The sequence below is a fragment of the Tupaia chinensis genome, unplaced genomic scaffold (genome assembly GCF_000334495.1).
Source record: "Tupaia chinensis unplaced genomic scaffold, TupChi_1.0 Scaffold143943_1, whole genome shotgun sequence".
Taxonomy (NCBI): domain Eukaryota; kingdom Metazoa; phylum Chordata; class Mammalia; order Scandentia; family Tupaiidae; genus Tupaia; species Tupaia belangeri.
This window is the reverse complement of record NW_006203794.1, coordinates 41,747-55,862: the sequence shown is the minus strand read 5'-3', so window position 1 is coordinate 55,862 and position 14,116 is coordinate 41,747.

Here is a 14,116-nt window from a genome sequence, read left to right as displayed (position 1 = left end):
GTTGATTTCACCGAGTTGTTGATAACATTATATGCCACTTACGCTTGGGAATGTGCTATTGTCTACAATTTAATTACTGAGTTATCACCCATTTTCCATGCATCTGTTCATAAATTAAATCTATTGTCAATCATTTACTTTTTCTTCTGTGACAAAAATAATCTATTTTTGCCAAATGCCACTGAAATAATTTTACTTGTTTGTTGGCTTTAGGATTACAGAAAGTTGTCTTTATTGTTTGTCATTGTTTGCATACATATTTGGATATTACTATTTGTCATATGTACAAAACAACAGAAAAGTCTTACTGATTACAAGTTCTTATTCTAAGAAACAATAATTTAAAATAATAGAGGAAAGCTAAAATGAACTTTTACTTAGTTTTCTTGTTCCTAAGTGATTTTCAATCACATCTTTATTAAAGGCTTATACAATATTCAGTTAAATTGCATCCGAAATTCTGTGACAAGTTCTAGCAAGACACTATAAAATATAACTTACATTTTATCACACATAGCTTTCATATAGTGTTATAATAGTTGTTAGGTATTTTGATATAATTTAAACCAAATTACCTTAAGTTTTAGCAACCTGATTCTAGAATATAATGCATAAAACTAGCATAGAGTTTTTAACAATCTGACTTCAGAATGGAATACATAATTTAAGCTGGAGTTTTTAGCATTTCTCATCAATAAATAACCAGTTAATGAAAATATACTTTGCCTCAGGATGACAGCATTGTAAAGAACTGCTCTACTTTTCTCTGTCTCTGTTTTCAGATGCCTGTGAGATCATTAGCCTCTGAGCCCTTGATGCAGAAACTAATGAGGCTGCTGAGTCATTTAATTTATAGCTTTTCAGATAGTGCATGATATCATCTAATCTTACCCACTAAATTCACTACTTTATTCAGGGTTTCTCAAGTTAGTCATTTATTAGAAATGCATCTGACTTGAAATTGAACCTATGAATTTAATTGCCTATATATATTGTGAGATCTTCTAAAAAATTTGAAATTTCAGAGGAAAAAATGAGGCTACCCTGATTGACATTAAATACCTACTTTGACTTTGCAGTACCAACTAAAAGACAAAATTACACTCCTTTTGAGTCACTATTTCTCTGTCCCCTACTCTTGCTTCTCAGGAACGTACTTTGACTTTTACTTAATAAATTACCTTAAAAAGGAACAAAATTACAACAGATTTATTATAGCTCTAATTGGCTTATTTATGAATCATAAATAGGGGCAGATACTATCATAGAAAATAGAATGAGAATCTTGGAGTCCCACCAGTTTGAAGCAGAACAGTGGGTTTTTAAAGGGGAGGTCAGGAGACAAATAATGGGGAAAAAATGAATTGGTTAAAATTGGGTTACTTTAGTTTATAGTTTGGAAGAGTTAAATTAGAGAAGACCTCTTAGTAAGTTGACTCAGGTAGATTGAAATCTGTTTTCAGGAAAACTTGGTCTGTTTTTGGATTTGCTTCCTTAATGTTTCAGTTCAAATATTTGGTATTTATTTGGTATTTAGTCTGAGTGATTTTGATTTGGCCTGGTCTGTTTGGGCTGCTTGAAGAGCTTGATTCATAACAATGACCAGCCTTAGGTTTTGTAGAATACAACTTTCTTACTTGAGAGATTTTCAAATGATCATCTTAACACAAGATTAATGGTAAATTAAAGTATTAACATTTCAAATAATCTTTTAGAGTAACAGTTTGTCAGGAATAAGTGAAATATAACGGGCTATGTAAGGGTTAAAGCTAACTATGAAGATGTCTTTTCAGTATCCAAAAACTGAAGGACAACCTGTGGTATGATTGGTTTCTAAATAATCTTGTATTTCTCATATCAAGTTCCCAAGTGTGATATTGATCTATCTACCACTGCCAGCTCTTCTTACAATTCAGTAGTGGATACATAGAGAACAAAAACTGTTAACTTAAAAGCAGAAATAATGTTTTAAATTTGGTACTTGAGACATCCTCTTAGAAAAGAAGAGATCTATTGCTTGGGGAAATATATTTTGAATAATCACTATAAGTTTGTTTGTATTCCAATTGCCATGGTATATTTGTTAGGTAAGTTATTCGAGCAAAACCTCAGTGGTTGTTCTGCTTCATTCTATTGGGACTACATCATTTTAGTTACACCTAGAACTAAATTTTAGTTTTATTTCTTCACATTATATTGAGGGATAGTGAATACACATTCCCATGAAACTCGTTATTGTATTTACTAAAGAAACATACACCTAGAACTAAATTTTAGTTTTATTTCTTCACATTATATTGAGGGATAGTGAATAAACATTCCCATGAAACTCATTATTTTATTTACTAAAGAAACATTGTTGAGGATATCACTTATTAATTGAGATACTGGCTTCTTATGGTGACTCACGAGAGTCATTACTTTATTTCAAAGATGGGAAGAGCTGTTTTTCTCTTGAATTTTATTTTAATCTTCAACTCACTTCAAACCTTAATTTTGTGCATTAACATTTGATATTATCCTATTTCCCATATTATTTCTCTGCATAGCTACATATATTTCAATCTTTTTAATAACTTAAAAAATTTATATGAAAATATTGAATAATTATGAAGTACAAAGTAACACAACTGATAAATAAATAGTACTCAAGAATGATAAGATTTTGGGCACTCATGCACATGGGGTTGGGGGGAGTTTTAAGCTGCTGGGTCTGGGAATCAAATCACAAGGGGTTGTCTTGTGGAGGGGTTAAGTAGACTCTGAGGGAGTCCAGTGATGTAACCATTGTGTTATCTGCTGTTCCCAAAGCTTTATAGCCTGATTTTAAAAACTTTATATTTGTGGGACTGGCAGGTGGAGTGGTGGTTAAGGTGCTGGACTACCACATGGCTATATATATATATATATATATATATTTGCTATATAGCATGTGTGCTCACTAGAGAGAGAAGGGAAAGAAAGACAACTCTCCAGGGGAAATGGTCATTCTGCAATTCCTTCTCCTCCATTCCTCTCTTGGGATTTTGGGCACGGACAGGCACCTGGCATGTTTCTCAAGCAGCTGGATGTGGAATTCAGATTGTGCAGCCCACCATGTGAGATCAAGCTGCCTTAATCACCAGAGCGTTGGCCCTATTCTCAGCTTTATAAGAGAGTAGAAGTGGAAGTTTGCAATGATAGACTGAGTGTTGGTAACTAAAAAGAATGGGTCCTAAAATCTGATTTTTGTATTTTGGTATTTATTGACTCTATAGATCATAAAAGGCTATAAAGGAATAAACGTATTAAAATAGAAAATCATGATATAGTAGATTATACTTCACCTGGTTTATAAAACCTAAATGTGACTTAAATTTTCTAAAAAAGGTTTCATTTTTAATGTCTTCTTTGAAAATACTGCTTCCTAAGTATTGAATGCTGCAGCTGAATTACATTATAGATTTTCTTGGTAACTAAATTCATCAAAGTGAAGTCTTCTATTATACTTTCAATGTCACCTGGAAAAGAGAATTACTGGAGAGTGAAGTAAGCAGTTGTTGTCTTGTGGAGGGGTTAAGTGAATGACTTGGTTCATGACACTGAATTTTGCATGTTTACAACAAAAGTCAACTTACACCATAATGCTCAGGAAAAAAAGGTATAAATTGGCATATATTATGCTACAAAATAAACCCTGCAAATAAAAAAGAAACAGGTGATTTTTAAAATGATTTTTTTAAATTAAGAACTTAGGAATAAAACAGCAAAATAAAAAAAATAGGTATTACTGAAAGAAAATACATTCATTTATGAGCAGAAAACAAAACTCCCTTAGAAATAATAAATAAATGGTACTTCACCAATCAAGCTAATTAAGAAAAATGGAAACCATGAAAATTAAAAATAGAAATTAAGAATAGCTAAATGAAAAGAAAAAAGGTAAAAGTCTTAGCATACTAATTTTACACTTTTATGCAAATATTTTGAAGAAATTTATAATTTTCTCAAGAAACATGTCTTTTTCAGAAATTCTACTAATTGAATAATATCTAAATGATAGTATCTATGAAGTAATCTTAAAATATGAGTGAAAAGTTTATTACAATGAAAAATCATATAAAATGTTCTATAGTGTTTTTGATATTTACTAAATTCAGAAAAGAAGTTTATAAAGTTTATATGACGGTAATGTTACCTACTAATAAAATATTACCTACTAATAAATACACCAAATTATTAAAAAAACTTCATCTATAGTATTTTTATCCCATTACCTCATAAAATGGCTGACATTTACTTAGACTAAACATTCACATCATATTGTGTGGTAGAAGCAGTGTTAGCTTTGCAGGCAGGACTTGGTTCTATCACAAACCAGCTTTATGAGGAAAGATACCCTTGTGATTTCACTGTCTGGAAGGACCTTAGGAAGCTTTTCAGGTTTACTGTGGAAACTCTATCTATTATTACCATGGGAAATAGAACTGCTTAATGGATGATACAATATAAGTGAAAGTTCCTAGTACAACAGAAAAAATACTTCCACATGTATAATTCCCTCCATCCCATTCTTTCCATTCTCCCTATATTTGAGTGGCAATGTCAAGCTTATTGCTTATGAATATAAAAGTATCCTTTGTGATGCTTAAGTACAGATAAATCTTCAAACTGGTGTTTACCTTGTCCAATCATGATGTGGAAATGTAAATATTATTTACAAAAAGATTAAATTGGTGACAGTCTTACATAACCTTGGTGCTCACATTTTAGCAGCTACTAACCAAAACAATATAATGGCACTTCAATTAATTCAATTAAGATCATAGAAACTTACCTTCTTCCATGGTCCAGTTATTTCTGTTATTCTTTCATGGTTGGGTTCATGGATTCTTACTATAGACATTCTGGTTTCCTGTTCCAAGCCCATCAAAAACTACAGTTTCTGCCATATGTATATATGCCAAAGATATACATAGGAATACATGTATATATGTATATATGATTACTACATATATATGGTAACGGGTTGCTACATATGCATACTATATATTCATAAACACATTGTATATGTGTGTGTGTGTGTCTGCTTATTTGTCATTGATTCTCTGATATAGTTCTTTAGTTCTTTGACTGGATTTAGGAATAATATTAATGCAAGCATCACTGAATAATACATGAGTAATAATAATAATAGTGGCAATAATAGCTACATTTGATACCAGAACTCTGCAGTAGCTTACAGACTACCATATCTCATTTATCTTAATGACAGATAAGAAATGCCTCTGTGTATGTTCAAAGGTTTATAACTGTGATTTGGGGCCAGCCTGTGACCTGGTGGTTAAAGTGGCTAGATCACACCTGGCTGACCACATGGTTCAAGTCCTGGACTCAGTGACTTGAGAGACATGCTGGGAACATGTACATGCATGCCCAAAATCACAAAAGGAAGGAAAAAATGCAGAAGAAGGGATTGTGGCAAAATTATATCCCACACAGGTGCTTTCTCAATTATTCTCCTCTTAACACCTCACCACACTATGAGCACACACATCCTCTGGTAAATTAAAAAAAATAAAGAAAGAAAAGAAAACATACAAAACCAAAAATAAACAAACAAAACAACTCCTTGATTTCATATAATGATAGGGACTAGAATAAAATATATTTTTCTGATACTAAAACAATTAATAAAAAAAAAGGAAAACAATAGTCAAAGCAAAACAAAAAAAACCTATAATCTCTGGTTAATATTGGAGAACAACAAAAGGCACTTTATTACTTCAGAGCTCAGTACCAGTAACTGGTTTTCAGACAGGAAACCATGCAAAGAGAATAGCCATTTGTTTATCCTAGAATGGGAAGAGAATTACTAAGTCAGTTCCATACAAAGGCACAGTTGTAAATTCACTCTTCTGGAGAGATGTTGGTAAGTCATTTAAATGGTCAATAAATATGTGAACTTAAGATATGAGAAAGTGAACTTAAATGGCAATATGTGGAAATAAATTCATGAGGCATATTCAAAAAGGTCAAAATCTGTGAAATATCAAGGTCCTTTGCATTTTTCATGCATATTTATGGTAACCTTGGAAAAATAAGCAAAGCGTTTTGGATTAGAAACGGGTTTGAATGAGAATGAATCAGAATTGATATTCTATCATATTTTTATTGATTGAGATATATTTTCATATTTTAAATTTTGAAATAATTTTTTTATTTAAAAAAATTTCTGGCAATTTTATATTGTTTTAGTAAAAGATTTTTGGAAAACAGTTAGAAAATACCTTTTACTCACTTTTGTTGATTTGGCAAAATTAAAAAATATAAGTATCCAAAATTATATTTATCTAAGAACTGATTACCAAGATCTGTCATCGTACATTGGAGTTTCTTAACACAAAAGATGTACTAAAATGATGCTTAGACCTTAAGCATAGTCATGTACACTGTAACTTATAGTTTCAAAAACTGTAAGTACTTATCTTTAAAAGTCTAGCACATAGTCGTTTTTTTCTTTTTTTTCTTTTTTTTAGAGGTTTTTGTTATAGGGTATGTACACTCGTACACTCTCCAGAAAGACAGAGAGACAGAAAGCGAGAAATCACCCCACAAGGGGGATAGCTACACTGAAATCCCTTCTTTTCCATTTTCCTCTTGGGATCTTGGGCACACACGCACATGTGCCAGGCATGAGATTAAGGACTTGAACTGTGGTCAACTAAATGGGAGTCTGGCGACATAGCCATTACACCATCTGCTGGATCCAAGCATATAGTTTTTTTTAAAAAAATATTTTTTAAAATGTAAGCTTCATGGGCCAGCCAGGTGGTATAGCTGTGAAGGTGACTAGATCTCACACAATTCACTGCAGTTCGATACCCAGACCATGTAGCTTGAAAAATACACTGGGCACGGATGTGGCCATTCCCCCGAGGATGATTTCTCACTTTCTCTCTTTCTCTTTCTCTTTTACAAATGTGCACATCCTATAGCAAATTTAAAAAAAAAAAAAAAGAAAGAAAGAAAAGGAAAGTAAGCTTCATGGCTTAGACTATCGTTTTGTAATAGTCATTTAAAAATAGTCTTCAACTGATAATTCTTGAGAAATATTGAGAGTGAGAGATGAAACTAACTCCAGATTTTTCAAAGTTTATTTATTTATTGTTATTTATACAGAATAAAAAAATGTCATTAATATCTTAACATACACCTCCCAAAAAAACTAGAATAAATATCGTGTGCAAAGTATAATGCAAAATTCAATGTTAAAAAAGATGAATATGTTTATAGTCTTGATTTTATTATTACACAGTATATGAATGCCTTGAAAAAACATATAATGTCCCACAAAGCTGTACCATAACTGCATGTATATCATATATTATAATATAATATTAATTAAGAAATTAAATAATATTAAAATTAGAAGAGCCTTATTAGGAAGACGATAAGAACAGAGATAGATTAAAAGTGTAATTTTTAAGATAGAAGGGCAAGTTTTTTGTAAGTTAGACACAAATTCTCTAACACTTGGAGGCCAGTTCAAAACGCATTACTACATTTTTATTCCTTGAATTGAACTTTTTAAGTTTCCTTATTTAAACAATGAAGGCCTATTATTATTAGTGATAAGGAGATACACAAATATTTACTATAAGTACTTTACAACTTATATGTTCCTATTTCAGAAAAAAAGTCAGTGTCTCATCAAAATAAGTGAAAACTGAGTATACCTCTGCCTCCCTGCAATTTGTTTCCTAGTGAACTCACCAACATGTATTTTTTTTATTTAATTTAATTTTTTTTACTTTTTTAAATACATTCAATCATATTTTTTAGCTTACAAGGTTATCATTTCAATATGTGAACATTTCTCCCTGGTCCAGTTGATCAAAATATAACAATACTACCTCCCTGTCTCAACAATGCTGTCTCCGTATGCTTCCTTCAAATATTTTTCCCCAGGCCCCACTCCTCCACACACACCACATCTGGCATTCACACCCATCTCTTGAGTTTGTACATCCTTTAGCCCATCAGCTTCAGTTATAGAGTATGGTCACTCGGTATATATTAAGTGGGGACATATAGTGTTTCTCCTGCAGAGCCTGGCTTGCTTCACTCAGCAATAAATCTTCCATATTCTTCCACTTTCTGTCAAAAGCCAGGGTTTTGTTCTTTTTTATGCCAGAATAGTATTCCATAGAATATATGCACCACAATATTTTAATCCATTCATCCGTACGGGGCATTTGGGTTGGTTCCATGTCTTAGCAATCGTGAAAAGTGCCACAATAAACATCAATGTCCAAGCACTTTTCCAATGAAGAATTCTTCTGTCCTTTGGGTAGATGCCAAGGAATGGGATTGTTGGATCATATAGTAGTTCTATTTGTAGACTTCTGAGGAATCTCCAAATTGTTCTCCACAGTGGTTGGACCAATTTACATTCCCACCAGCAGTGTAAGAGAGTTCCACCAACATGTATTTTTAGATGAAAAACCCATCTCAATTTTTTCTTGTTAAAACTTACTTTTTAACTCACTACTAATTTAATTATCTTAGTTGTTTACATTTAAATTAAAAGTGAACAGGAGATTAGATAACAGAGTATTCTCTCAAGATTATTTTTCTTTCTATTATATGCATATGTTTTGATAAGAAATATTTTGTGAATGTTAAATCTATTAATAATAATATATAAAGTTTATACCAAGGGAGCAAAATGTTATTAATACATTTGCTTCCTGAGAGATAATAATCTTTCTTGTCAACTGTCACTCTTTTTACACCTCTACTCCAGTGTGACACCTAGGGAGTAAAGATTATGATAACTATGACTCATCATGGCATGCTTACAATATGTGATGCTCTGAGGACAGGTTTAAATATTCATATTTAAATGATGTGTCCATGTTATTTTACATGCTTAAGTCAACTATAGGTAAATTTGACTATTTAACTACAATCTACAAATGAGTTTCTAAAAACATTTAATTTAGTTAAAATAATTTAATCTACTGGATTGTAGGAAAAGTTGTGACATATTTTTACATAGAAAAACCATATCATGAATTTTTGGACAACCTAATAATTTGTTATCACTTATTCATAAGCTTTTATTCTTCAGCTGGAACCCAAAGGTACTATTGTACTTTTAGCATGATGTGCAAAAGTTCCCAGTATTCTGTAGGGACAAAATATAGGTACCATACAGCATTTGTTGCAATTTATTTAATAACACAGCATGAACAGTATACTAGTTAACACAATGCCTTCTAGTATAAAAGATGACTACAAAATCTCAGAAGTTTAACTCTTTTAAAGTTCCACCGTTAATGGCAGAAACAAGTGGGCTGTGTTCAATAACATAGTTTGGAGATCCAGGTTAACAAAAGTTCTGTCACCATTTTATGTCCTTAATTCTGAGCTATTAGCATCTGGTCAGTAGATGTGGGAAGAATGCATCTAAAAAGTACAGGCTTTATGGATTGGGCCAGATCTCTAAGTAGATTGCATTACTTCAACTAACACCATTGGCTAGAGGTCTCTCATATGAAAGGGAGGCTCAAGATGTAAGGGGAACAATTGCGTAGTCTCTGCTACAAGCAACTGTTTGATCAGTTCCTCTGGAGACAGAATTATTGTCCATCCAAAAATGTATACATTTCTCAAGGCAGTCACCTATGAAACAACACACTTATCTATGACTGTGAAAAATTGTGTTAAAGACTCACAAGAAAGCTAAAGTCTTAGGAAGGGAAGAATTCAAACAGGAATCTGGTGAGAAGGCAAATAAAGGTGGTGGTGGGAGGAGTGGAGAGGTGAAGGCTTTAATTGTGGTACAGGGAGGGAGTCAGCATAGAGATATCCTGATTGTGGGTTAGAAGCTGTTCTACTTGATATTCTTGCCTTCCAGCAGAGCTGGAGGGTATGAGAGCCTTGTTGGTTGTCTAGATATGAAGCAATAGTGGAAGAAACGATAACTAAAACCCACCAGCGGTAAAACATCAAACATAGAATCAGCCTCTTCAACACACCAATCTTAGTTACCTAAGCAGTAATCAGTATAGATAGTCCTGACAGACAATATAATAATAAAATAAAATAACATAAGGTACTTCCCTTAAAGCATAGTTACAGTAAAGAGTAATTCCTCCTTTCAACTGACCAACCCAACTGACCAACCCAATAGTCATCTTCATCAATCTGAAGGCTCTGGCATATCCTGTAATGGTTTTGTTATTATGTATTTGCATATGTCCTAAGTGTTTGTTCCTTCTTTTTAAAATACTCTTATTTTTCTTTCATTTAAAAATATTCTTATTTTTACATTCCAAAACTACTCTCCACCCTAGCCTATGTAGAGATAAATGATTATATAACTTATTTAGCAAAATGTGTAAAGCCCAGCTCATGGAGTGTTGGTTAAGGAAAGTTGATTCCACATGGTTAATTGTGCTGTTCCAGCCCTGTACCCAGAAACTTGAAAACCATGTCAGAAGGGTGCTTGTGTGCACATGTCCAAAATGCTGAAAAGAAGGAGAAATAAGAAGGAATTTCAACATCACCATGGTGAAGATGCAAGTTAAAAAAAGAGAATTGCTCAGGTTGGGAGTGATTTTTTTTATAAACATAACTGGAAATAGACAAAGCAATTGTAATATAAAGACTTGAGCAAGATAGAGGGAATGGCTAATTTTATAAAGGTCTTATAAATCAGTTCAAGTACTCCAAAGCAGAGGCCATCAACATTACCAGACCAGACACCAGCCTTGTGGAAGACAATCCATCCACAGATGAGGGAGTGGATGGTTCATCCTGGGATGATTCTAGTGCATCTCATTTCCACAACTACCACATTATAATATGATGAAACATTCACACAACAATAGTGGTCACGTTCCCATGATCCAACTGGAGGCAGAGCCCAGTGAGCAATGGGGAGTGGCTGCAAATACAGATAAAGTCTCTCTAGGCCACCACTTACCCCTGCTGTGCAGCTGGATTAGTGGGGAGGACAGCAGGTGAGTACATAGACTGGCCCCAATCTGTGGCCAGAAATGGGAGCCTTCTCTAGAGGATATGCCAGAAATATTTATCAATAACTTTAATACTATTTGCTTGAGTCATCAAATCTATTTGCTAAGGAAATGACAGAGGAAAATATTGGCACTAGGATATTAATTCCAGTGATTTTTTTTTTTTACATGAATGAATGTTTGGAAACATTTAAGAATATCTTTCAATATTATTAGAACATTGTTTAAGTAAATGAGTGATAGGTACAATAACATATCATACAGCCACTTAATAAAGAGCTTTTAATTAAAGTTATTTCTAAAAATTTACTTTTTAATAATGATTAAATGAAAAGTACCTACAAAAGAATTTTGTTATAAGAACAAAATACGTACTATTTCTATCTAAGCACAGAATTAGTTCATAGGTTATCCTTGGTTATTACTCTGTACATTGGGCATCTGTGCGTCCTAGGACTACTTATGTAAACTTTTTTGCTTTAGCTTTCTTAGATATTAAATTAAAATAATAATACAACTTACTTAATAGGATTATTTTGAGAGTTCAAAAACAAAAAAAAAATGGTCAAGTTGTCACTGTAACAAAGATTAAAACTAGCAAGCTGGCACTTAATTTAGTCTCGATCTTATTAGCTCTTGCTATTGTTTACTTTTTTTCTTTTTGGAGAGGTTTTTGCTATAGGGTGTGTGCACTCGCCAGACAGACAGAGAGAGACAGAGAGACAGAAAGCAAGAAATCACCCCCCAGGGGGGACGGCCATGCCAAAGTCCCTTCTCCTCCATTGTCCTCTTGGGATCTTGGGCACATACGCTCACACGCCCAGCGTGAGTTTAAGCCATCAGGTCTGGGACTCAAACCATGGTCGACTACATGGGAGTCCAGTGACATAGCCATTACACTAACTGCTGGTCCCTTACTATTGTTTACTTTACATAATTTTTTTTTACAGGAAGCATACATAATTTCTGATGCTCAAAATGTTACTTTATTCAAATAAAATGAAATTGATTTAAAAATACAAAAAAAGATAAAGATAATCATCTTCAATATAACTTATCCTATGAAGACTTTTATTTCTTGGGTACTTATAAAGACTGAACAATGAATAAGTCTCTTCTATCTGAGATATGATAAGAAGAATTGGACCCAATATTTGTAGAGCATTCCTTATAAACCGGTCATTCTATGGAGTATCAAGTACATTATCTTATTTAATCTCTAAAGTAACTGTGAGACAGATTATATATATATATATGGCTTTTTATTTTTTGAGTCAGGTCTTTTTGGCTGTGGAACCAAGTTTCCATGTTTGAGTACCTGAAAACTTAGTATTTAGTAGGAGTCAAACACATATTTGCAATAAATATTTAAAAAGAAAAATCAATAAAGAATACATGTTCAATGAATAACTAAACTAAATAAATACATGCATCTGAGATTAATATTGAAGAGAACATAATAATTTGTATATGTGTATTTTATTTCTCTAAATTCCCCAAGCCTGTCATTGGGCTTCTCTCTTTTAGATGAACTTGAGTACCATTAATCTGTTTTTAAATTGCTAGAATGACATTTATGTGGCATATTCTTGGTGGATTCAAAGAAAGAAGAATTCACAAAGAACAATTAGATTGAAGGGAGTGAACTTTTCAAATTCTACCCTCCATGTAGCAAAACACTTAGAATAAACGTACTAGTTAGAGAGGTCAGGCCATCTGGAGAATACATTTGGGGAGATAAAGACAGGATTTATAGGTTAGGTTCACCTTTAGGTCTGGAGTCATTGAGGACATTATGGCGAATGTGCTGCAGGTTTAACACATCCCTTAGCTGCACAGTGTTTAAATGCTATTTAGCATACTTTCATCTCCTCTCCTACTCAATATGCTTTATTGGTTTCCCCATGGCTTTATATTTTTTTCTCCTTTATCTGTGTCTTGGAGAAAAATCTTAAAGAGAGTAGAGAACATTAATCTAGGGGGAGAAACATAGTGAGGAGAGGAAGGAATGGAAGTGGCGAATTAGAAATATACTTGGAAATATTCTTGAAACAAATCAAGTTATCTTGTGCTACTCAAGCTTGAGAGTATTGCATCACTGGCTATTATTGCCTTTCTTCTTTTCCCTTTTATTTGGCTTCTGTTATTTTATGGATATCATGAAGTGGCACACCACCAATGTTCTTGATATAACTGTCCTGCTTGGAAAGATCTAACATCAATGGGTATGAGCAACGGTAATTCAGAAGAATTAGATTCTGTGTGTAAAAAGTTTTAAGTAACATTTTATTCAATTTACTTCACTTATATTTTTCTATTTTTGTGTTTCATTCAAATAAAATAATATAAAGTCTACGTTTAAGTACGAACTGGGGAACCAACAGATAGTATAATGGTTATGTCACTGGACATCCATGTAATTGTCCATGGTTCGAGTCCCAAACCCAGTGGCTTGAAACTCACGCTGGGCATGTGTGAGTGAATGCTCTAAATCCGACGAGGAAAATGGAGGAAAAGGGATTGTGGTGTGGCCATTCCCCCTAGGGGAGAGATTTCTAGCATTGTCTCTTGATCTCTCCAGTGAGCACATGCACCCAATAGCAAAAATCTCTTTCTCTAAAAATAACAGATTCACAGAACTTATTTAATATACATAAAATAAATTTCTAAATGATAAAACGGCACTGCCTTCAAAATTTTTTTCTTTCTTAGTGGTACATCCATAATGGAACTTCCTAGAACTGATTGTGTCTTAGATTTACTGAACTAAAAAATATGTGTCTCTATACAAGACAGGAAGAGTTAATTCTGAGAATATTCATGCCAGCTGTTTACTTTTTTGGATAGTTAATATATTTTTATATATTATGCTTATATCTTCTTTACACTGCTTGGTAATTTCAGACATATGTTTTAAAAAATATTTTATCAATAAGTCCATAGAGCTAATGAATCACATGAGGACTGTAGTTAGTAATATTGTATTATATACTGTATATTTGCAAGGAAAGTAGATTTTAAGTATTTTTTTATCATGATCTGAATTTGAATATTTTTTCTTTCGAGCGTTTTTTTTTTTTTTTTTTTTT